This window comes from Cyprinodon tularosa, unplaced genomic scaffold (assembly GCF_016077235.1).
Source record: "Cyprinodon tularosa strain WSP-4 unplaced genomic scaffold, ASM1607723v1 ctg114, whole genome shotgun sequence".
NCBI classification, from domain to species: Eukaryota; Metazoa; Chordata; class Actinopteri; order Cyprinodontiformes; family Cyprinodontidae; genus Cyprinodon; species Cyprinodon tularosa.
The window spans coordinates 788,602-814,727 of NW_024037937.1; the positions used below are offsets into that span (position 1 = coordinate 788,602).

The 26,126-nt window shown below is 38.2% G+C and overlaps 1 long non-coding RNA gene across 1 annotated transcript in view; it reads right to left on the reverse strand.

Annotated features, from left to right (window-relative positions):
- Nucleotides 1-12,927: 12,927 nt before the first annotated feature.
- The window catches only part of LOC119795844, a 30,176-nt gene continuing 16,977 nt past the window's right edge, over nucleotides 12,928-26,126 (reverse strand). The window contains exon 3 of the long non-coding RNA XR_005282380.1: nucleotides 12,928-12,979. This is a non-coding gene — a long non-coding RNA (uncharacterized LOC119795844). The remainder of the gene's footprint in view (nucleotides 12,980-26,126) is intronic.

Consider the following 26,126-nt stretch of genomic DNA (forward strand, 5'->3'; position numbering starts at 1 on the left):
GAGTCAACTCTGGTACCATGTCTTAAGTTCAAATTTGAAAAGAAAATATCTGATCTAATGCACCAATTGAGATGGGTGGCGGGACCTTAAACAGGCCATAAAGCTGCAATAGAAATGAGGAAATTCCTACAAATATTTAGAAAAGAATCTCTGACAAGTTTGCCAAACTGTTGAATGCCAATTGTAGCAATCAGTTATTCCTTTTTGAAGGGGAGTAAATGTTTCCCAAAGGGCCAATTTGGCTAGTATATGTAGTTTTTTTAGGTTTTATCCACAGGGTTTGCATATTTTCCTTATGTGCGTCAGTCTCGCTCCAGTGGTTGATGGCTGACCTATGCTGGCTGTATCCATACTCTAGCTGGCTGACTGTTAAGATGGTTTTCAGCAAAAATAACAGAAAAGTAATCTAATATACACCTGCATGCAGTAGAAATTTGTTATTGTCAAAATAAAAAGAAAAAAAAAACTAGAAAGCTTCAAAAGCTTGTTCAGTTCTAGGAAATGAAATTGAAAACTACATTCCTGTAACCTTTAAAGCAAAACAAGATTTTCTTTTAACCCATCTTCTCAGAAATGGTACTGTGAATTGCTCAAACATTCGTCCTTGAGGAGTTTTAATAAAAAAATAAAAAAAAAAAAATAAAAAAAGAAAAAAAAGAAAAAAAAAAGGAACCCAAATTATTTTTTGAGTAAACGCTCTGCATATCATAACACTAAACACACTGCTAACAGAAACAGTGTTAGGCAAGCCAGAACAACCTCTAATATTACTGGTGCTCTGCTGATTGAGCCATCTCTAAAGTTATGCTTTCTCTCGTTTTTTTTCTCATACTAGCTTCACCTCGTATGGTCCTGTTTGGCTGTGACACCATCCAGGAGAGAAATATCACCTCTGCTGCCATCAAGACCTTTGTTTATAAATGTGCGAGATAAGCCTGTTTTTTAGTGTTGTCCTGTTTCTCTGACTGTGACTGGCTGGATGTGCTCTCTTCATCCTCTGATATGGGAGCTGGCTCAGAGCTCGTCTGCCTGGCTGTGTGTTTCCTGGATGGTGTCGCCTTTTACAGTTGCCTTTTGTATCTCTGCTTCCGTCTCCTTAAACCCCAGTCAACCTCAGCAGATGGCAGCTAACACTGAGCCTGGTTCTGCTGGAACCAGCACCAAATCCAATATAGAAAAGCTGAACTAAGGATGTACTGATTAGACAATATCAACAGGGTCAATTTAAATGGGAGTACGTTGACGTAGTGAAAATGAGTTAGCTTCTGCTAATGGCGTTAGCACTAGCTGATATAGAAACTGACCAACACAAGCCAATCACATTTGTTTGTTTCAACAGACACCTCATGTGTAAGAGCTGATGAAAACTTTAGGGCAGTGATGCAGTGCGACATTGTCTAAATTTACTCCAATCAAACATATTGATAAAAAAGCAACTAAGCTAAGGTTTTACTCTGCTAGTTCCAGTCCTGTAGGACGTAACCACTTTATTGACCCAGCATGCATTGCTAAGACGAAAAAGTGGTGACCTCCAAGTGTTAAAAATATAACTAATAATATACACATTTTGAAATAATTGGGTGTATTTATGTATAACAAAAATCAATTTTTAAGTAAATAGGAAGATTACAACATATTTAGACCAATGTGTTCAAGTTGTCATGGATCCCTTCATATGTACAAAATGAAATTGTACCAGCCATAACGAATCAATTAATTACTGTTGCTTTGCCAATGATTTATTATCATGTCTTCAGTAAACGGTTCATAAGAGGGGACAACACCATTTAAACAGGGGCATTGGCCCCTGTTGCTCATCATATAGAACTGCCCAAGCCAATTCTATTTATTCAAGGAAGAACAAAAAGGGCAGAACATGCTTCATACGCTGTACTTTGATAAAGGTAGTCTGAAGCCTGCAATAAATGAATATTTTATAAAGTAATCCCCAGTAACGCAAAGCTTTTTAAATCAAAGGGTCAGAGCTGATCCAGGAAAAAAAATTATCCAAATATGACCTCCTGCTATTTGATTCATCTTTATTAATAATTATTCTCAATTTACTTATAAATACAAATATTCTCTATTTGAATCAGTGGTTATATCCTTTCTGTTTCCTAAGAGGAAGATGTAAAAATATGAGTGAAAAAGGCCCGTTCCAACATCTGCTCCTCAGCTGCCTTCCTTTTGTGGCTTCAACAGGCCGACTTATCAGGACTTATCACGCAGTTGTAAATAACATGCACCATGCGAAATCTCTCCTAGCTGAATAACAACAGGTTTAAAATCAACTGTGGACGGGCGACAGCAAGGAGAGATGTAAAAACAGAGGAAAGTCACATACGGTATAATCCCTCTACTGTACCAGTGGTGGATTAACAGATTTCTGGACTTCTTCCAGCCTCTGCCATATGGTGCACTAGCAATACCTTTCCTCTATCCCTCAGTAAATCATTTAGGTTCTTCACAAGATGAACCCTTTAGAAAGTTGGTTACATCATTTTGGAGGTTGTTATCAAAAAGCATCACGCCTCATAAAACCCACAGAATTAGCCCAGTGGGATTCTCAAGTAGACTCGTAAAACTTGTGGATTAAACTTTCTGAGACATATTTTCCACCAAGACAAGTCTGAGATTGTTAAACCTTTTCATAACACACGTATTGAGCTGTTGTTGAAATGTTGAACACAGATTATCCTCTCTTGCTACAATGAGCGCCGCACATCTATCCCCTTATTCAAACTACTATTGGGTTCTGGCTGGAGGACGTAATCCTCTCTCTGAAGTCCCTCACTGCCAAAGCCACAAAGAATCAACTCATCAATAACACTTTGTTTACTGAATACAGATGACTTTGCCCAGGAATCTCCTTAACGTGGCACAGATGAATGAGTCTAGGCTTGAGACAAATTCATCAAAGCTTTATCAAATGCTTGAGCTGCCATTTAAGCAATTGCAGCAGACGGAGATTTTGCGTCGCAATTGTGTGCACTTAAATGGGAGCTTGGCCCAGAGAAAGACACAGACAAAAACAAAGTACTTTCCCCTTTCTCAGGACTTGTAGGTATTACTCCACTTGTGTAGAGGAATAGACCCAAAGGGTTGGCTACCACAGTGCTGTTTCCTTTTCCTTCATTATATCAGCCAGTGCTGGACTGTACAGTGTCGGCTGCAGATACATATCAATGAGGGGTTTATGGCCTAAGACTTCCGTCTGTCACAACTAGTCAGAGTTTCCTCATTCTGAGCTTACTGTAACTTTCTCAACTCTTGTGGGAGAGTATTCAAAAAACACAACAACTTACTTCCAGTAGCCTAAAATATTGATTTGGAAAACTGCATTACTTTGTGTGAAATACCATCATTTAGTTGTCCAAAATATGGTTAAAATTCAACAGGTTGTGTTTGGGCTGAGTAGAGGGATAGTCTGAGGAAATTTTGGAGGGAATGATTTGCCAGGTTGAAGGTAAATCTAAAGGCCAGAACACACCGAATCTTATTTTGCGACCAATCTGACCGAAAATCGTGTCGGATGAGTTTGTGGCGTTTCGCCCTCATTGAAAGTCAATGGGGATGATCACATCTGACACAATTTTACGCAACAGGGCTTGCATAGGACGATTTTAGTCAGGTCTTTAGTCGAAGTAGGCAGCAATTTAGTGAAAATTTAATGGGTCTGACAGAAAGAGAGACACTGTAACAAAATAAAACACGTCCGCTTTGGGGGAAAATACAATAAATCTGTTAATCGCTGGGGAAAGAATCATTTCTGGAGTCGCACATGGCATATATAGTAAGCAGTAGAGACTGGTGCAAAAACAAAGAATCAAACATTAAAAAATAATACTTTATCCATGTTTAGTAGTCACTAATTTATCCATCAAACAGATAAACTAGTGATCCTCTTTGAGCCTTGGAGGGACAGAAAGCCCAGTTTTTTCAATCTTCTTGAAAAAAAAATAACTTAAGGAGTAAAAACGGATATACTCGAATATTGATACTCTTTGAGCCTCTAAAGAAAACAAAAAGAGGGGCCGACCGAGCAGGTAAGTGCAGCGTAACTCTCATCTATTTATGAAAAACAGTAAAAATTTGTCTCTGAGAATCACCTCTTTCCCTCAGTCAGCACATAGGCGTCCCACGGCGTTTATTGCTGTGTTTTTCTTCTCTTTAGACGTAGATCTCATTATGTTTTTAATATGGGCATATGAACATCTTCTATCTGTTCTGGTTTGAGATGATGCACAGACTCGTTAAGTGGGGCTTTATATATGCTTTTTAGAATGCACCAATGTTTGTTTTTTTTACTTTTCACGATCTGTACAAGTCAAACGTGGAAAATTATTCAAATTTGTGTAAAGCACACAGACAGAAGTAAAAAAAAGTATGTTCATCATACCTATTCGGAGCCTCTCTATATGCTCTCAGTTTTACAGTAGTAAGTAGTTTTATATTTCTGTACATTGGAAGTCAGTAGTGTTTCAAGTATATAATTAATCTTTTTTTTATTGAGCCCAACACTTTATCCAACATTTGCCTGTTTTGAGAGATTTTCTAAATATGTCTAATTTAAAAATGTGTTGGGAAACCTTTTTTTTTCTTTAGTTAATCAGTATTTAATACAGCCGGCACAATAAATTGCTCAAATAAACAGATGTAGTAGTTTTTTTAAATTCAGAATATTGTAGAAAGATATTTCGGCCCTAATGTAAACAGGAAGATCCTCTTAATAAAAGAGAAAACAGCTTCTAAAGAAATAGCCGCTTATCAATAAAGCATTGGAAGATCAATAAGCTCACTTATCAAGATTATTGAATTAATTAATTTGTACCTTTCATTCCAATTTCTATTGACACATACATAGAACACTATACACTTCACTTCCTTTTATCTATAAAGCTCAATACAGCCCAACAAAACTAATTGCTCTGGTAAAAAACTTAAAAAATAGTATAACGAGTATTTTAGAACCTCGGGTTACCTTGGTACCACTCCTACCTGAAAACATCCATCAGTGTTTTTGAGAAATCCAGCATCTGACAATTATTTAAAGTCTCCTCCAAGTAGTTAAAGGGACCTATCTGCTATTCAAGAACAATAAAACCAATATGCTTTAAAAGTTCTAGTTAATATAATGTCAATAATCCCTGATCCAGGATCAGGAGGTTGCTGGTTTTATAAGAAATGCATCCGTATTTTTTTCTTTTAAATGTCCCGATCAAGACATGAATATTGGTAGTACAATGTCACCGTCATTCTGAGCCTCAACACACTAACACTTCATGGGTTTGGGTTCATGCATCACCTCATCAAACGCTCCACAACAAATGTGTTTATGGTTAAGTGTACCAGAACATCAGAGTAAATAAACACTGTGCGTAAATCTCTAAACTCAACCAACTTGGGCTCTAATGAATCAGTTCTGGAAGAAATCAGATGTTTTTGATTCTCTTGGAGAAATACAGAGTGTTGGGATCCAGCTTGGCCAGAAGCATCTGTGCAGCAGGAGTTGGGCTTCATTTAAAGGCTTTGGGCCTCTGCCCTCATGCCTACTTGTTTGGACTCTTCCTTAATCTTCTCTACTGCTCACTCTGCAGCACTTTGACCCTAAGTGACACCCAAAGCAGATTATTTGCAAAGCGAAGTTCAAGTAGTTGTTTTTAAGGAGGATTTATGCTTAATTGACTGATGGCTTCTGCTGTTTATTTGTTCCAGCTGTTTAGAAGTAATCCAAACCAGCTCACTGGTCGGTTGAGAAATCTAGCCGGGGTATCTATGTCAGCCTTCTTAATCACTGTGGGGTCGCTTTAATCTAATCTTACCATCTTAAATGTGTCTTATTTACTTGTTTTCTACTCTTCACTTTCCTTGTTAAGAGGTTCTCAGCTTAGCTGTAGATCGTCCTGTTCCCCAGTTTATCATGAATGAAAGTAATTTCATGTAGTACCTCATGTTATTCTACACCAGGAAATCAAATATATATTTCATGTATTTTGTTAAGAATTACTCATAAGAACATAATCACATTTTTTCTCTACCCAATATTTTTGAAAAAGGTTCTTTGATTGGTTAAACAACAGTGGAAACTTTCCAAACTGTCGGTGAAGAAGTAAATACCAACAAGCAAACATGGCAGAGGTAAAATGATGGTGTGGGGACCCATTAGCTACTTTAGGACCTCAATGACCAGTTGGAGAAAATGTCCAGCCATCAGCGTTCATGGATTCTGGAGCATACTATCTATCTAAAGCACACAAGCATGTCCACCGACGACTGGCTGAAAGGAAAGAAGTCTCAAAGTCTCCATTCAATCCAACTAAGTGGAATTTAAAGAAACTATAAATGCTTGAAAAACCTTCCAATGTGGCAGAGTTAAACCAGTCCTGCAAAAAGTGGCTGAATTGTACCACAGAAACCAGAAGGACTCATTGCCACCAACTGCGTGCTTGAAGTCCGTTGTTGTAGCCAAAGGTGGTACAAGTCGTTCAATGGGTAAGGAGGTAATTGTACTTTAATGTAAGTCGCTTTAGTTGGGTTAGTTTCATGGTTTTATTTACACTTTAAAAAAGTGACTGAGCTAAATTGAAATATACAAAGTGAATACTAGTAGCCAAAACTATTTATCTTATGTGTTTCTGTATAAACAATATCAGGTGACATTTACTGAGTAAGGTCAACTAATATAAAAAATATAATAATATATAATATATATAATATATATAATATAAAAAAACTCTGTCAGTTCTAAACAAAAGGAAGTGTTTGGATTTCGTCGATGCGCACCTCACACCCCAGAAACTGCGCCTCAGAGACCCTGAAGCCAGAGACAGCTGAGAAACAGCTGAAATCAGCTGCTATTCATTAAAGGTAAGAAGTATGAAAGCATTTATATAATAAATATTTCACATATAGATGTTTATACCAGTTTAAACCAGTCAATGCAATCAACTGGTTTTCCTTAGATAGAAAACTTTGAATCCATTTGACTGGATGACCTGGTGAACTGTAAAGTGCTTTGAGATGACAGGTGATGTGAATTGGTGCTATAGAAATAAAATGAATTGAATTAGCATTTTTTTCTAAATTCACTGTAAACCCATATCTTGTAAGTATGTCATTGATAGACTAAAGCTCAGGGCTGCTCAGTGGTGCAGTGGGTAGCACTGCTGCCTTGCAGCAAGAAGGTTCTGGGTTCTTTCTGCATGGAGTTTGCATGTTCTCCCTGAGCATGCGTGGGTTCTCTCCGGGTACTCCGGCTTCCTCCCACAGTCCAAAAATATGACTGTTAGGTTAATTGGCTTAACTGCAGTTCCCTTAGGTGTGAGTGTGTTCGTGAATGGTTGTTTGTCCTGTGTGTCTCTGTGTCGCCCTGTGATGGACTGGCGACCTCTCCAGGGTGGACCCCGCCTCTCGCCCATTGACTGCTGGAGATAGGCACCAGCACCCCACTTGGGATAAGCGTGCTAGAAAATGGATGGATGGATGGATGGATGGATGGATGGATGGATGGATGGATGGATGGATGGATGGATGGATGGATGGATGGATGGATGGATGGATGGATGGATGGATGGATGGATGGATGGATGGCAATTATATTGCCTTGTGTTTTTTGTAACATACATTTAAAACATTTTGATTTAACTCAACTATTTGCATATTATTTAAGCATAACCTAAAAAACTTAATATAACAATAGAAATATTTATTAATAGCAATATTTAATAACTATATTAATATAAAACTGTTTGATTATATTCAGTTTGTTTTCATCAAAGTTTTCTGAGTGTAGGATTGAAATCAAACTTCTTTTTTTAATCTATTAATGTTTTTTTTTTCACCTGATATAACGCAGATGCCAACTGGAACGATTGTGAAAAGAATGAGGAAAAACCCGTTAAGGTTTGAGATGGCAGACACAGGGAAAGCATGGTTACATAATAGCTAATGATTTACCAAATCATTTCCTCTGGGGCTATGAGAAATAAGCAGAAAAATATTTTTTCTTTAGAAAAAAAAATATAATAACACAATTCTGTGCTATTATAAACAAAAAAAAGCTGCTAAGCATATAAATAAATATAAGCAACAACCTTAGATCTGAAAAGTCGACAGAGTTTGCATAATTAAAAACAATTCAGTCTTTTTGGTGATTTTGTAGCAGAAGGTATGAAAGAGAGCGACCTCTCAGCGGATGTTTGGGATGTTGGCTGTGAGCACATTCTAGAAGAAACAAGACTGTGAGCTTTCACCTATCTAAGAGATAGACGCTAGCTTTTAGTGTGAACAGATAAAAGCAAAAGATGGCATGTTAAGAAACCTGCAAAAGATTTGAAGAAAAGAAAAAACACAAACCAAGAAGTATTTTCTGTTGCCTGACATTTAAATGCATTTAGAGACTAAAAACTCTGCTTCTGTGAGAGCCGTTATTTCCTTTTCTTTTTTTTTTGCTGCAGTCCAGCAAATATTAGAGGATTTATCCATGTAAATAAAGTCTCGTCATCAGAAGAGCCAAGGACCCCCTTGGCTACAGCAACAGTCAACCCAGCAAAGAGTTAAGCATTTGAAACTCCACTGTGAAGCTAAACTGTTCTTAGTATTCAGCTGGCAGCCAGCCTCGCTAGTCATCCGCCAATTTGATGCGTGCTTCAAGAATCTGGCCTCAACAGATGAACCGTGAGCCAGTAATCCAAACAAACACAGTTAGGATCCATGAACCATCCTTGGTAAGTTACGTTAACACCACCGTAGCAGGCTGGTGAAATCGGGTCTACACTGGTCAGCTTTGGGTTTAATACAGGCTGGAAATATTTAACCTCTGCAACAGAGAGCGCCATCAAACAGTGAATATTAAAACATGCTTTAATAATTTAATCCTTCTTCTAACAAATGCTGCAAACAACAAGTAATTATGGAGCATTTTTTCCAATTTAGTTTTTAGGATAAAACAAAAAACAATCAGAATCTGCACAGATTTAGATAATGTGTTTGTACGGAAGAGGATTAGGGCCACTGAAAAAAAAAAAAAAGTTAACTGATTTTTAAATTTTATTTCAGTTTAACATGGGGGAAAAAGTCAGAATTCTGACTTTTTTCTCAGAATTCTGACTTTAATCTCAGAATTTTGGATCTTCATGTAGATGGGCACCATGAAGGAAGAGATGTGGAGCACTCAGCTTCACTGACAAAGATGTGAGTTGTTTGAGAGGGCCAGTGACACATTGGTGGAAAATGACGGAATTAGGCAACTTTTTACGTGCCAGAGGGGTCCCCTCATTAATGGAGGAGCAGAAGGTCATTATAACAAGAGAGCTAGTTTCTAAAACAGACATGGCTATGGCTTGATGCTAACATGTTTGGTATCTGTCAGAATTCTGAGAAAAAAGTCAGAATTCTGACTTGAAATAAAATGTAAAAATCAGTAAACTTTTTTTTTTTTCCAGTGGCCCTAATCCTCTTCCGTATGTTTGCTTTCATTAGGTCCTAGTATTTATAGTATCATGATGTTTATATAGAAAAATATATGATATAGTTTTGATGTTAATATGTTAACATAGTAACACATGGCTTATTACAGATATTATAACATTTATTTATTAGCACCGTTTAAGACGTCTAAATTTTGCTAAACCTTATCATAAGCACAGATAAATTTATTTTCTGTTGTTTACATTGATAAATGTGAAGCAAATGTTATTGTTGTGTCTTTTACATCATTTAAATGGAGGAAGAAAAATCAATAAAAGCCAAAAGTATTGCCCCCCGTAGTGAAGAAAAATAAAGTTAGAATAAAAAGTTAGAATTAAAAAAGCAGATCAGTTAGACTGATGTGAAAATAATCTGCATCGGCCTTAAAAAGAAATCCTTCATCTTTAGTAGGGGTGGGATGTTTCCTTTTCGTTTTCCAGCTCCCACTTACCTTCTTCACTCCACTACCTACAACAGCTATCCTTTTGTTTATAGGAGAGGTTTGCAACCTTTAAGAGGCATTTTTTCCAAACAAAAAAAGGAGATTAGAGCTGCAGATTTTACAAAGCACAACTTTTTATTTCAGTTAAACTACTGCTGTAGGAAAATCTGTTGCTATTTGTGTTTTTTAAAAGGAAAAATATAAAATGCATGGATTTTTTTCTATAGCAAGGTAATATTTGTGGAAAACTATTGTTTGTACTGAATATTCTTTTAATATAATTATGTTGGGAAAATTCAACTTAGAAATCTGCTGAAGCTTCAAACCCGAGTGTATCTTATTATACCATATATAAAAAACTTAAGTTTGCTATTTGTTGTTTTAGCCACTATCAGGAGCTATGTAGATGGTCCAAAGAGCGACTTTAGGCTTTGGAGCCAAAGGTTTCACACCCCTGGTTTATAGTTATAGTTATACATTTCCCATGATGATAAGAATTTTAATATATCACCTAAATTATATATTAGAATAAATGATGCTTTAAAAAAAAACAACAAAAAAAGGATGAATTATCCAAATAATGTTTTTATGTTTTCCTTCTTTTTTCTTTTATTCCTCCTTCTTGGGAATCACAGATTTAAAGAACAAGTAGTATTTGTGATTGTGGGGCATTGACTGCTGTGGCAGGCAGTCAGACATACAGTTACAGTATTTATCTAGGACTAAAACCGGTTTTATCATCACTTTTATGGTCATCACGATTGAAATGGAAAAATGTCCTGATAAGACTTTAAGTCCTTATCAGCCAACCTTAACAACAGTCTTGTATTGCTTCAAAGTATAACAACAGACTTTACATACAAAGTCAAATCTATCTTTAAAAGGTTCATGTTATGCCACTATATGTTAGCTTGGAAAGGTTGCCTTTATCAGCCGGGTTAAAGAAGCAACAGCATGAAGGGAAAAGACCTTGACAGCTTCACTTTACTCTTTCAACATGTAAAAGTGTCCTTTCCGATGACCCTTACACACAAACTTCCTGCAAATGCAGACCTTGTTTCTATGGTGATATTGAATCACAGAATGCGAAGGTAAAAAATGGGCTCTTTTGAAGAAAACATCAATAGAGAAAATAAAGAGCATTCTCCTAACAGTGTAGTTATGAGCAGCTGTGGGTAAGGAATGATTCAGCTGGAAGTGTGATCGGAGAAGTTGACGTTCCGTCTAGGAAGCAGCTCTGCTATCAACCAAAAACAGACGGCTTGTTTCAGGGCCACTTAAACGCTCTACTGTCAATCAATAAACCGTCAGCTTTCTTACACATAGTTTTAAGAGTTTGCAAAACGGGACTTAATCATTATTTCAACAGGAAAAGTGCAAATGTTTCATCTCTGGAGGTTTGTGTTGCAGCAGGACACAGTGCGAGTTTTATGCATCTTTAAGGTCACAAATAAGGGTATCAGTTATTAGGAGCTACAGATGGGAATAAGCTTCTTTGACCACCTGTTTAACATTTTCAAATTCATAGAAGAAGCACTCTGGCTCCCATGGGAGCCACTTACCATCTGGTTTTATGTAAAACATAACGTTTTGGCATTTAACTACAGCACATGCTTTGCTAAGCACAGCCACCTCCGAGCAGACTTGGATGCATTTTTATTTAGTGATATTTATCACATGTGCTGTTAAGGCTTCAGTATAACGCAGTGGGTTTGGACAAAGATCTGATCTTTTAACAACTGCATTTACATCCAAAACAACTTCTGTGTGTTTCTATCACAATAAAAAAACAAAAGCATTGCATATTTTATGCAGCTTATCTAAATTATTGCCCAGAAAAGACTCTGCAAATCAATAGATAAAGAAAATGAGGCATAACCTTTCATTAAATAAAGCCATACTAATAGGAAGCTAAAAGGCAGTTTTTTTTTGTTGTAACAGGAATTTTATTTATCAGTAACATTTTATGTTTGCAGCACTATAATTACTGTTTTAAAACAGTTATTAAATTATTAAACATCAGCCTCCTGGTGTTCCTGGGACAGTTAGCTTTAAAAACTTTTTGGGATTTATTCACTTTTCCATCATATGAAATAAAGAAAATAAGAAGAAAAAACAAAAGGGATTAACCTTAAACCTGGGCCTTTTTAAGCGTATTATTATAAATATTCACTATATTTTAAAAAAGGGGAACAGTTTTATTTGGCTTTTGTAATGCTAACTAGATCAAAGAGCATCTGTAGGCATTCACGATAACCAGCATGGATAGAAAAGAAACTGCAAACCCTGGTAAAAAAAACAAACAAAAAAACAGGAGAACTGGCCAAAGTTTGGGACTTCAAATTCAATCATTTAAGTTTTAGGTTTGCTAAACTTTGGATTGTATGTTATTGTAATCTGGAATTCTGATTTTTTTTTTTAAGATATGAAAATGTATAAGACTAAACCAGAAATCTAAAACTTTCATTTACAACGAAATTTATATATATATATATATATATATATATATATATATATATATATATATATATATATATATATATATATATATATATATATATATATATATATAGATATGAGGGTATATTGCACATCTCTTACAACATTTAAAAACGTCAGTGATAAAATACAGAGTTAGGAACCCGTTGTAATGGAAACAAGAGCTTGCAGAAGGTTCCTAGGTCCAAACTGAATGTGTAGTAACTGAAACTGAGGGAATGCACATAAGGGTGAAAAAGAGCAGGGATCCGGGTGGAAAAAGGGTCCCAGCTATCCAAACAAAGAGATGGAATATATAAAAGTAGAAGGCTACACTCCTACAGATTAGCTATTTAGCCTTCACCACAGAGGATCGATTTACTTAACTAAAACAAGTTTCTGATCATATTTAATATTTTTGCTACAGGTAAATGAACTCTTATTGTAAAAAGAAACTCTTTATAATCAAAAAGGATTAATTAAGCTTATAAAGATCAAATTTCTTTCATGTCTTGTGAAAAGAGAAAACAAATCATTTGAAAGACTTACCTAAATACCAAGACTACAGGTCAGGATCACAGGATCAGTCACCTGGAAAGAAGCATAACATAATTAATACCTATGACAAATGAATGATCATTTCTAGAAAATAAAATAAAATAAAATAATATATATATTTATATCTCAATGATCTGGCTCAATATCAGGGGTTGTAGCAGCTGCTTGAATCCGTCGATGTTTCAGTTGTTTACTTAAAGAAAGTTGACATTAAAGTGCAGCTCTGCCTCCTAAAGTGAAATGCCAAGTTTTGACTGCAGGGGATAAATTCAAAAAATGATAATTGTGAGTGAAATTTCTATTTCTGGTGTTGTGAATGTCCTACATTCTGTTTAGATGCAGGTAAGGGGGGGTGGGGGTGGGGGGGGGGGGGGGGGGGGGGGGGGGGGGGGGGTTGGCTGTCTCCAGGGCCCTAAGATGTGCATTCCTCTTGCTGAGGAAAGCTTTTGTTCTGATAAATTGACAGTGTCAATTTCCCACATTGCTATAGTGTGGCATATACTACAGGGAGCAGCAGTGGGAACACAGATGCTTTGCACGATTGGCATCACTCAATTTGACAGTTCTTGTTTTTTGGGGCTTTTTTCCGCTTTTCTTTCAAGGGAGGAGGGTGGGCCATTTTTCTAAATCTGAACTTCCAAGTCTAGGAAGCAGGAAGGAATAGGAATTAATACACCTACACATCCCTTCTCCCTTTGGAAAGGGAAAAAAAAACATTTCTTTGTACTCGCATCATAATTACTGGTGGGCGCCACTTTTGGTTTGTTGTACTCCCCACCAGAGTTGAAAACAATATTTTGAGGACGCTCAACCGACAACTAGGTCTTTCCTTAACTTTCCTTTACTTTCTTTTGCTGTTTTAATTTTAAGAAGCAAGTTCTGGAAGTTGAGGAAGCTCTCTATTTTCAAACAAGCTGCTTTCTGCAGACACGCCGTCAGACACAGCGGGCCAGAAAGCTGATTCTGCAGCCTCCTAAACCACTGGCATTAGCACAGAGATGACGTTTCCTTTTTTATTTACTGAACTTTATGTCTAAATAAGCTTAAAATGAATTATGCCTTAATTATGCACATAGATATTCTTCAAGGAAAGGCAAAAAGAAAAACTAAAATGTCTACCGTAGTTATAAGGAATTTTGACAAAGAGATCTGTTGTGTAATAATAGGAAGGAACCCTCTAAAATACTGTTAGCTGCTTCCTATTGTGGACTATTGCATAAATTCAATGCACCTGTAGTTTCCCTTAAGGGTTCTTAACAATTTTCCCTCTATAAAGTCACAGCGACTGAGCAGCAAACCGTCTAGGGAACACATCTGTGCTTCGGAGAACCTTTTAGCACAAGGTTCGCTTAACAAAACACTCACAAAAACACTGCAGAGCTTCTTATGCATCTTCAGCATTCCAGATCCTATTCATTTGAGCAACTGTCAAAGTCTCCTTAAGCTGTGTGCAACAAGAAATAAATAAAATCTATTTTTGAAGCTAATGTGGGGAGAAAAAAGCCTGTCAAACTTTAGCACTCGCTGTTCTTACCAAGTGTGTGCTAAGAGTGCAGAACAGTGAGATGCTCCCTACCATGACCCCTGGTCTTTACATCCACCCTGAGCAGATTGTTCCATCCGTCCCAGAAGACGAGGCTGAGACGACAACTACCGACTGTAGATCTTTAGGAGATAATTATAGCAGATTGAGGGAGCCTTTATGTTTTACTTAACCTTGAGATTCACAAGCAGACAGGTGCTCAGGTTCTACCTGGAAGGGTTTCAGCTGAGACCTTCTGTTCAAAGGCATTTACCAAATGAGTGGAAGAAATAAAAGTTCTGTTGAGCAATACAGACATGGACCCACTCGGCATCATCATGGTGAAACTGATCACTCAAGAAATTTTTATTAAAATTGGGGATTTAAGAAAAAAAAAAAAACACAACCAGTCTGGGCGAGCAAGTCATTTCATGGACACTCAGCTACAAGAACAGAAAGAGATTTGTTAAATCTATGTAAAAACTTTAAGACACAAATTACATATGTTTTTTAAAGTATTCTTTAAGCAGAGAGGAGCTAAAGCAAAATATGCAGGTCGGTTTCTGCAGAGTGACAGTTACACCGGTGAGCACGCTGGTCCTCAGGCAACACATGGGTGAAAAAAACACAACTTAAAGGAAAACAAACAAGGGTGTACTGTTAGATCAAGGTGGAAATGGAGCCAAACCAGTCAGACTGCCATACCAGTTTGGATAGGGGAGGATATAAGATTACTAATACGGCTGGTGAAGAGGGAATCTGATATTTATTATCTCTGGGCAATATTTAGGTGACATAAACAAGGAAGGATCCACCCATATCAATATCTGTCATAACATAAATATGGGTTCTGTCAACATTTGCACAGATATTTTGAAAAACGATTTTAGCAGACGTGTGCCTGGCACCGATTCTTGTACCTTTTGTTAATATTGTAAAACAGTTCATGTGCTAAGTTAAAAGCTAACATAGCGCTCTGTTGCAGTGTGCTAACTGTTTTGAACCCCGATATGCTCTCATTCAGGTACATAATTCATTATTGTATTATTCATTGTATATTGAAATTATTAACGTTCTACTGTACAGCCAGTCTGTGAAAGCTGCACCAGAGTGTGCTGAGTGAAGCTGAGCTGTTGCACTGATTTGAACCAGGATATGTTCTCATTCAGGAAGTAAACTGCTTAATCACCGAGAAACTCCTTGTCTTTAATAAAAAAAAAAAAAAAAACACTGCAACACAGAGTAGTGGGGTTAAGGCTGATTTATACTCTGAAACCAGGTCGTCTGTGTGTCGCAGTGAATGCCAATGTGCCCCGCCCCTTCTGCAGACGCTCTGCTGCACCTCTCCAAAATTGTAGGTGACCTCAGACATTGCCGCAGACCTCTGATTGGTCAAGTATATATCCACTCTACAGTACGCATATTTCCTGTTTGGTACCTTACTGGCTTGTTTTGTTTGTATGACTGCCATTGAGGAAAACAACTTGTGAATTCGGACCAGCTAGCAGAGCAAGGTGCGCGAGAACGCTGGGACCCTTGTTCCACCTGGATCCCTGGGATAGAATATCATAAGACATACACTAACTATACTTAACAATACAGAGTGGGTTCACATAAAGTGATTGTTGTGCTAAGAACCTGTTTTTGAAAATGGATCGCATACATGCATTATACACTATTATCTCATTTGAAATGGGATGCAAAGTGACCTTTTTTAATGTAGTTTTGTAAAATAAATCAATAATTAAATCGGAAATGCGGGGCAACATGAATGGAGTATGGTGTTACGTTCACAGCTGGGAAAGAGTGCGATAATTTAACTGTTAAATAAGTCCATACACATTCATCGGTCACATCATTAAATGAAATACAATAATGGCATAACTACAATATCAGAAATGGCCTTCTCCTGAAAATTTGACAGAGCGTGGTGCGATTTCGTCAGATTGGCAGGAAAAATTAAGGTGAGTGAGGAGCGGATTTAGAGCGGAGCGTCCTGGCGCAACTGAGCAGCGAAGCGAATGAGTGAAGATCCTCCTGAGCGGGGAGTGGGAATTGTGCGGCGCTCCGCTCGATTCATATGCTCTGATCTTTAGGTCAATATTTTGTGCAAATATTATTCTATAAAGCTGTGAAAGTTTCCCTCAAGACCGCCATACTACGAGAGTCTGACTAGATCAAAAAACTACTTTATTAAACATTTAAAGTCCCAGTCTGAAGTTACAGAAGGCAACAGCTGGAGGCACTAGTGGTGGGGAGGAGAACTGCAGGAACCTAAAGATGCGATTATTGTCTTATTATATAAACCTAATTTTAAGTCTTAAAGGAATAGTACACCCAAAACATGATTAGCCTTCATTTTCTACTCACCCCCATGCTGAACAACACTCTGGAGTACTTTTTTGATATCTCAAATGCATCTGGAGATCTGGGAGGCTTCTTGCTGTCTGCTGACATTCAAATAATGGAGGTCTATGGCGCCCGAGACAGAAAGGTCCATAAAAGTCCACAAAAAACGTGTCAATATTCCTCCATACTGCTCGTCCAATGTATTCCAAGTGTCCTGAGTGGGTAGCATCCAGAATTTACTCGAAACAAAGTTATTTAGAATGTTTTTAGAGCATAAACAGTAGTGTATAGGATTTCCTGAAAGCGTGCGCCTGCAAGTTCACGAGTCTACGGAAACCGCGGCAGACCAAACCAGATGAAAGTGCGCATTCAGCTCGGCAAAGAACTCATGCTCTTCCTCAACACTGAAGTCCTCAGACATTTTTCTTTCGTTGTTTCTTTCTTTGCACAGGTAAACAGCACATTTCTTCTTCTACGCTTGCATTATCGGCAGAGCAGACGCTGAATGCGCACTTTCATCTGGTTTGGTCTGCCGGCTTCCGTAGCGTCGTGAACGCGCATGTGCGCGCTTTCAGGAAATCCTATACACTACTGTTTATGCTCTAAAAACATTCTAAGTGACTTCGTTTCGAGTAAATTATGGACGGTACCCACTCAGGACACTTGGAATACATTGGACGAGCAGTATGGAGGAATATTGGCACGTTTTTTGTGGACTTTTATGGACCTTTCTGCCTCGGGCACCATAGACCTCCATTATTTGAATGTCAGCAGACCGCAAGAAGCCTCCCAGATCTCCAGATGCATTTGAGATATCAAAAAAGTACTGCAGAGTGTTGTTCAGCATGGGGGTGAGTAGAAAATGAAGGCTAATCATGTTTTGGGTGTACTATTCCTTTAAGGTACACGTGTCAGATTGCCTTAGTTATTTCCCAACATAATGAAACTGCGAATTCCAGCATTTTTTAATCGTAAAACATAAATGACATGAAAAAAAAATCATTATTCGTTGTCAAATGCCACTTTATCAATACCTTTATGAGAAAATGTATCAAACTACTCTGAACCCTAAATTAAAATAAAAAAAATTGTTTATACACTTGTCCATTTTCTTGATGTTTAACTTAGTGGGAAGTGATAAATTAGAAAAAGGAACTGTTCTCTATTATTCTATAATATTTTATAATTTAGGAAAAAAACAGCTTCTCTTTTTTTAATGTTGGTTTCATTAAAAAATGTTTAAAAATGAAGAAATGAAACTTTCATTAAAACCACACAGCTGCTATAAATTTACTAAAAAAAATTATACACAAAATATTTCTCATTAACAGATGCAGAACCATAATTGCTCGACACAAAGAATGTGAAAGCATCAGTTTGACGCCGCTAAATTATTATATAGGCAGAAGAAGAAAAAAGAGTAAAAGATCTATTAGTTTAAGCATACCAAAGTCACTTTCATCATCTGCCTTTTGGAAAACTCACCTCGCTTTTACAATCTAACCTGGACATCCTTGGAAATGTTCAGATTTATTTCTTTATTTTTCATAGTTAAATAAAATGAGGCCATTTTCTTCAATACCAGCCCCATTATGATAACCTAAGATAGTCTTTTTAGTCCCGCAGGCCAAGGCAACAAGACAAAGAGCCAAATGCTGAAATTATCAAAGCCATTAAATGTTCAGATAAAGTAATTCACTATCAAACACAACTGATCATCCAAGAATATTAGACCATTACAGCAATTCTAAAGAACCACAATCTGTCAAAGAAATGCAATTTAAGTGCTGAAAAGGTCTTTATTCGTCAGGTCATGATGGCTGGGATTGAAGGAGAAATAGAAAAAAAAAAACCTTGCCTTTGCATTGCGGTCTGGATTATTCGGCTGTTTTCAGCTTTAACATGATGTCTGTAAGCCAATAAGTTTTATTTTATTTAAAAAAAAAAAGAAAAACAGCTGACACAAACAGGCTTGTTTTGTGCGCTCTGATTGCAAATGCCTTCATTTTAGGCTTTGCTTTATAGGCAATTCTTGGTATCAATGCCAAAAATTGAGAGATGGAATTTGACAGCGAGATGGTTTGACAGCAAGGGCCCCGTTCAGAGCCAGCAGGGCTTATAGGGATCTGCCTCAGGGCAGCAGAGAACGCCGTCAGTGGGATTATTAGAAAAAGGCTTGCTGGTGGCACTCCTGGCCCCCTGTTCATTCTAGAGAGTTCTACCTGGAAAATTTTTTATATTAAAAGAAAGCAAAGTGATAAATTAGCCTGTCAGAGGTGTAAAATCCCCAATTTAAGTCATCTGTACCTGCTTGTGTCTGAAGACGTATCTTCCTCTGTGGTTATGTGTTCAAACCGTCGGCATGTTTACAGCATATATCCATATATTCCTGCCGATCCTGTCTAACCAGCCTCAGCAGTAAACAGCAGAGGAGGAGGCATCCATCCTGATAAGGTTTCAGTAATGTTTTGGGGAAAACGCAGAACCCATTCTTCCTCTGTTATTGTTTTTACTCTGTTTCAATAATCCAAAACTGTGTCTCAGAAAAATCTGGATCATTGGGTTATTCATAAAGATAATGCATTTTTTAAAGCTATTTGTGTGAGTCAGAAACCATGAACATTCGATCCATCTTAAACTGTGTGTTAATTCATCTTTATTCATTTTTTAATTATCCAATTCAGGTTTGAACAATAAGTTCTAGAATCTAAACTTTTCGATTTTGACTCAAATTCTATTTCCTGTCTGACTTCAAAATAAAGGTCACATTTATAAATACAACGGAATATCAAAACTCCATATCTGGGGCTCATAATGACCTGAAGCAACCCTACTTCACATTGTGATTACAGATATTATTAATATCTGTATTGCTCCTGATATTGAGGAGGATTCTCAATCACGTATTGGTGAAAATGGGCCCTATCCATAGAAAGCAGATCTATTCAGTTTATTTCTATATAACATTTAATCTTAATTGAAAATCTTGAACAGCAGTGAAGTTTTTTTTTTGTTGACTAATGTCAGCAAAAGGAAAAAAAATAAATATGAAAAAAACACACTGTCTTCCATATTTTCTTTGTTAAAAGGGAACTAAAGTGAATAAATAGGCCTGACAAATGATTAATCCTTTGTACTTTTTCTAAGTTTCTATGAAAATCCCAGCGAGATAATTTGAACGTTACCATGACGCCTGTGAAGGACAGGCAACCTTGCCTCTTACCCAACAAGCACCAACCCCTCCATCAGTGGGAATAAGCAGTGTATGATTAGGTGGTCGGTTGGAGTCAGACAACTTTTTGTCATTGTTTATAACTGGGTCAGGGCCGAGGAAGAGAATTCCAAGGGCTGCAAATGACCATTTGGCCCCCATTTTATTTCTAAATAGGTCTATGTTGCATAAAAACCAAAGATCATAAAAGTAAATTAAAATATCCTCTCTGTACATTATTGTAGTTTGCAGGAATACTGTAGGTATTTTAGAAATATTTCTATCAAATCATAATGACACTGATGGCTGTGATGATTGTGTATATGAACCCTCTAAGAAAATGGTCAAATGTTGCATCCCTATTCACCTTACTGGCTGAAAAATGAAAGAAGTTGCAGCTGTTCAACTAGTGCAGTCATATTTCCCAGTCTGCAACCCTGCAGCAATGTTAATGGTTAGTTTAAAATAGCCAAACACCTTCTAATACCTTCAAGGAAACTATTCATAAAACAAGCCTCCAGTCTTTTTCCATTTAAAGAAGACAGTAAATAGCATCACATGGCTATCAGACTTCAGAAGGAGTCCTGCTTAGGACAGCTGAATAACAGGCTATTCCTGAAACTAAATTAATTTCCTGTTCAAGACAGTCTGATCTCTAGTAGTAACTTTCCAGAGAGTTTTCTGGAATTTTCCAAGCCATGGTTCCTCATGTGCCCACAGGTTGCCTCAGGTGGGTTTCAATTGACCCGTCTACCTGCTCAGCCTGTTTGTTGCCGCCTTATATGCACTGTGGGCCAGCCTTTCCTTCAGCCCCCTGCTTTGTTTGGCCTGCCTTCTGACTTTCCAGTTTGGTCGCCTCAGAGCACTGATATGCTTAGTGTTTACAGCAGGCCCTGAACTCTGATCACATCCTATACATACCTTGTTTCAGTACATAAACTCTGCCTCCTGCTTGCCAGCTGCCCGTATGAACCTGTCCCAAGTCCAGAGCGAGTGACTGAGTAATGAAAGGACTACGGCCAGATTCTAGCGGGGTTGCATCCAGTCTTAGAGAGCTTTGCAGGGGAACATGCAAACAGTTTAAACCAAAATATCATCCTACATCATGTACTCAATAAAACAGAAAAAATGTAAACAGAAAAAAAATACAAAGAAAGAGCCATTAGTAAGGAGCAATCAAACTACATGAACCAAAAAAAAGAACAACCAACCAAGCGGATAGTCTGGATGATGTTAAAAGACAAACAAACAGGTTTCAATAACCAACTGTCACATCTTTAGTCCAACTACATCCACACGGAAATCTCGACTCTTAAAGGAGGCCAAACCTGGGATTTTACATTTGACATCAACAAACCACAGAGCTCATTAGGGCCGCTTTCTTCCCTAATGTTTTTTCTCACACCAGAACCTGACTGGTTTCTTTGGACTTTCATGTGGAAGTAGCGTTAGCAACTTTGCAGTTTCCGTTGCAAGACGGTTTTTACAATCATCATAATGTGATCCCTGATGCAAGCGGAGGGCTAATGTGCATCATGAAATAAAGAAATAAATATTCTATGAAATAAGTAGATGCAACATTTATTTATCTAACATATGTTTTAAATGTTTAACTTTATAAAATGTATAATCAAATAATTAAGTCTCCCATTAGACAATCAAAATTACATTGAATTGATTAATTAGATATTTAAACGTTAATGAAAGAATGCATTTATTTAAAAATGAATCTTAACTACTTGATTTATAAATAAAGAGTAAAATAACTACATGTGTTTATAGGGGTCACCAGTCTGCACTATAAGGTAGAACGTTACACAAGCAGCAGCACATACAGACCTCCTGCAGGTGAGTAACTGATTGGTGGAATCACCCCTTTTGGTGGAATAGAGATGGAGGTGGTGATAGCAAGGTGGGCTAATGTTGGCATCCTCCCACACAGTAACTTTTAATACACAGACTGCTCTACTGTATTCTGTAATCTGTATTAATGCAGACTGTGGAAGAACCCAAGAGCCTAGATTAGTGGACCTTAAGGCTGGTTTATGCTCAGAAACTAGGTCGTCTGCGTGTGTGTTCCCGTTAAAGGTACACTATGCAACCGGTGTTGATTTTCCAGGGAGGCTCCCCCCAGAGGGCGAAAGTAAAATTGCACTGTCGTAAATATGCACAGCTGTTCTCCTGGTTTCTCCGTCAAGCCAGGCGCGGTTGTTTTGAGCTTAGCAGCGAATGACTAATGCTGCGTTCACACTGGACATAGCTGGCGCGACAGAAGCAGCGAGTTTACATGCAAAGTCAATGGTTGATGCGCGTCAAGGCGCAGCAAAAGGTCCCGCGGCGCGTTTTGAGATGCAGGCGCAGCACGTCTGAGCAGCTGAAGCAGCACGTTTAAGCATCTGACGCAGGGAGAGAGACACAGCGCTGATGATCACTCCTCTTAAACAGTTTATTGACGCCTAAATTAACTGAAAATGCAGAAATCTGCCGGCAGAATATGCAGTTTGGATTATTTAGATGAAAAACACCTACCAGCTGCCGCGGTGAACTGCGAGGAGGCGACCCGGCCAGAGGCTGCTGATGAAGGGATTCCTACTGTCGGCGCACCACTGGTATGTGGGGGTCTGAGCGGCTCCGACAGAAAAAATATTGAAGGCAGGATAATAATCTGAATGAACTGACTGCACTGATTACGTTTTCAGGTGTATTTTCTCACTTAAAAACATATTAAAACTACTTTATTCCCACTGATCACAGCAAATATAGCTGCAAGGCAGAGAAAGGATAGTGAAGCTCCGTCCAACGCGCGTCAGACACACTTTTGCACCGCGCAGCCAGAGCAGCAAAGCTGCTTCAGCCGCACGTCAGAACTAACTGGTACAAGCAGCAAAAATGAAGCAGCAGACGCGATTTTGCTGCTTTTGCTGCGTGAACGTAGCATAACTGCACAAAGATTGCCACTGTGCTAGCAACGAGAATGCTTTTAACTGGGGGCGTGTAGCAGTTCTCGCCGTAAAGCAAGACTGACTCTCACGAGACTTCTGAGCCTGTGGGTGCGGGTCGGTGCTCCTGCAGTTGCAAGTGCAGTATTTCCCCCACAGACCACCAGAGCGGCCGAGAATACCTTTGTTCAACCTGAAATGACTCATTTAATCATCCATAACGTTATGGAACACATTAATTAACTGAAAAATGTTGCATAGTGTGCCTTTAACGCATATATGTCCCCGCCGCTTCTGCAGACACTCTGCTGCACCTCTCCAAAATTGTAGGTGACTGCAGACAGTGTCGCAGACAGGAGGCCTCTGATTGGTCAAATGTACATCTGCTCTACATTATACGTATTTCCTGTTTGGTACCTTACCGGCTTGTTCTATGACCGCCATTGTGGAAAACGACCTGTTAAGATGGACCAGCTAGAAGAGTGAGGTACGCAAGACCCTTTTACCACCTGGATCCCCGCTCTTTTACGTCCTCATGTCCCTCCATTGTCGCACAAACTTGCCGCTTGCGTTTTTCCACTTCCTCACCTCCTAGGCTGTATCGAGACCCACAGCTAGTTTGTGATTGTCCCTCTTGCGTTGTGGCGTGGAATAACGTAGCGCATACCACGCTTCAATATTGGGCAGAAATCAAAAATATCTGCATCATACCGGCGACAAGCTCACTGTGACACACTGCTGCGGGAGTATAACCATTCATAACTGTTGATAATTTATTAAACATCTTGGGAAACCAACGCTGGACTGCTTTAAAAATGACTTAAAAGGCAGGAACATTTATGTGCAAGTAAGAAACTTTGTACCAAAATTCACATGTGACGTTCCCCAAGGTTCTATCTTAGGGCCCCTTCTATCCAATGCTCTGCTCAGATTTTAATAAACAAAAACATAAGTTGTCTATGCAGACGACAGACAGCTGTACATCACAATATCAGCAGGTGACCATTAACCGATTCAAGCTCTGGGAAAATCCATAGAAGAAATCAATATAAGGATTGAACAAAATTATCTTTTAGCTGAATCAACAAAACTAAAGTAATACTTTTTGGACCAAAAGGAATAGTGTTTAAATGTTAACACATAGCTTCAGTTATTCCAGCTAGAAACCACTAATCAGACTCTAAATCTGGGAGCAGCGAAGGACTCAGACCGGAACCTTCAGAGGAACATTAAGACAGTGAGGAAATCGGCCTTTTATCACCTGAGGAACATCTCCCAGATTAGTGGATTAGTTTCTCAGTAGGTAATCAAACTAATTCATTTGTTCATCTTTAGTAGAATTGGTCACCATAACAGTGTTTTCACATTTCAGCCTAAAAAGTGGGTCAGGCAGCTGCAGCTGATCCAATATGCTGCTGCCAGCTTCCTCACTAAAACTAAGAAAGTGGAGCACATAAGCCCAGGTCTAAAGTCCGTCCACTGGCTCCTCGTACCTCAGAAAACAGACTTTAAAATATTACTGTTAGTCTATAAATCACTGAAAACATTCAGCTCAATAAATAGATTACAGACATCCTGTTAGTGGATCAACCACACAGACCGCTCAGGTCTTCTACTCTGAGTACCCAGAACCAAAACTAAACATATTTGTTTAGAGAAGCCTTTGACCGAGCTATCTAAACATTATTATTTTTGTTTACAGGCCACTTTCTTTCATTTAATTATTCATTTTTCATAATCATTTTATCATTTTTAACTATTCATTTTTCTTATTAATTATTAATGTTCATAAATTATTTACCTTTATGCCACAGCAATGTAAGTTTCTCTGTGTTTACCTCTGATGTTTCTTTTTTCCATGTACAGCGATTTGTTAAATAACTTGAAGTTTATTTTTTCAGATTTGCACATGTTAAAAACATAAAAAAATACAATTTCAAGTAAAACAGGAATAAATCTCATGCTTTTAAAATAATTGTCATAATTGTTTTAAGCATAAAGAAATCAAATCCACAAACTAAAACCCTTAAGGCTTATATAAATAAAGGGTACCAGGCCAAATTTGGGGTATTCACTGTATATTCTTCTTCTTTTGATGCTTCTGTGACCATTAAAAGTCAGCCCACCGGGGGGGATTCAGGAGACCAGAATGTTTCTAATACTCTACATCCATCCCATATTAACAGAAGTGACCTCAAACCTGATACACCGGGTCCGTCTCACCCTCAGGTTTCACCCCTAAGCCCTGAACCTAAAAAAACTGTAAGCGGGGAGCTCAGATACAAGCCATCCGGATTTAGCACAGAGGCTATGAGTCAATGCAGAACATGGCTGCTCTGTGTGATTTAATCATCAATACACACACACAGTGTCAGGTAATCCATTAATAAAGCAGATTCTGGGACAAAACACTGGTGTTCAGACGACAGCCTTTATGCATTACATCGGACAAGAAAATAGTTCACATGCATTAAGAGGCTTTTCTCTGCAGGCTGTGACAGTCCAACAGCATGAGGAAGTCCCCTCCACCCCTTTCTGTTATACTTGTAATAGCATTAGCGATGCTCTGGAGTCCACGCATGAGCGCTCTCATCAGCACTGTGAATAAATGGTTTCCATCTAGTTAAGCCTCGCCATTCCATCTCTGTTTATTTGGCTTGGAAGCAAACATAAGTTAATCAGTATGAGCAACTGTTCCACAATATGGGAAGTGTCAGACGAGATGAAGAACTCACACTGAGATGACTCTCTCTGACAAACAACACAAACCCCAAAAATAACACGTCAACAAGCTGAACACATTCTGCAACCCCGCTCAGTTATGGACTGTCAGAGCCGTCTGATGGAGGGGACCATACTGGCAGGCCAAAACATCCAAAAGAGCCTCAGAGGAAGAAAAAAAAACAGTTTTCAAACGCTTGGATATTGTTTTACTTCTTTATATAAAGGGTGAACATTTGAAACAGACAAGGAGACAAGGAAGAACAAACACTACAGCAGTGACGTACCTTTAATTCAGGAGCGACACTGTTGGTCTAATAGGTCTAACTCTTTTTAGAAAGATGCACAGAGAAATAGTGACTAGAATAACTGGTTTTGTGAAGTTCTGGTTGTAAAACCATCTTTCTAACCATCCCAAGCACTACCTACTCTCCTTTG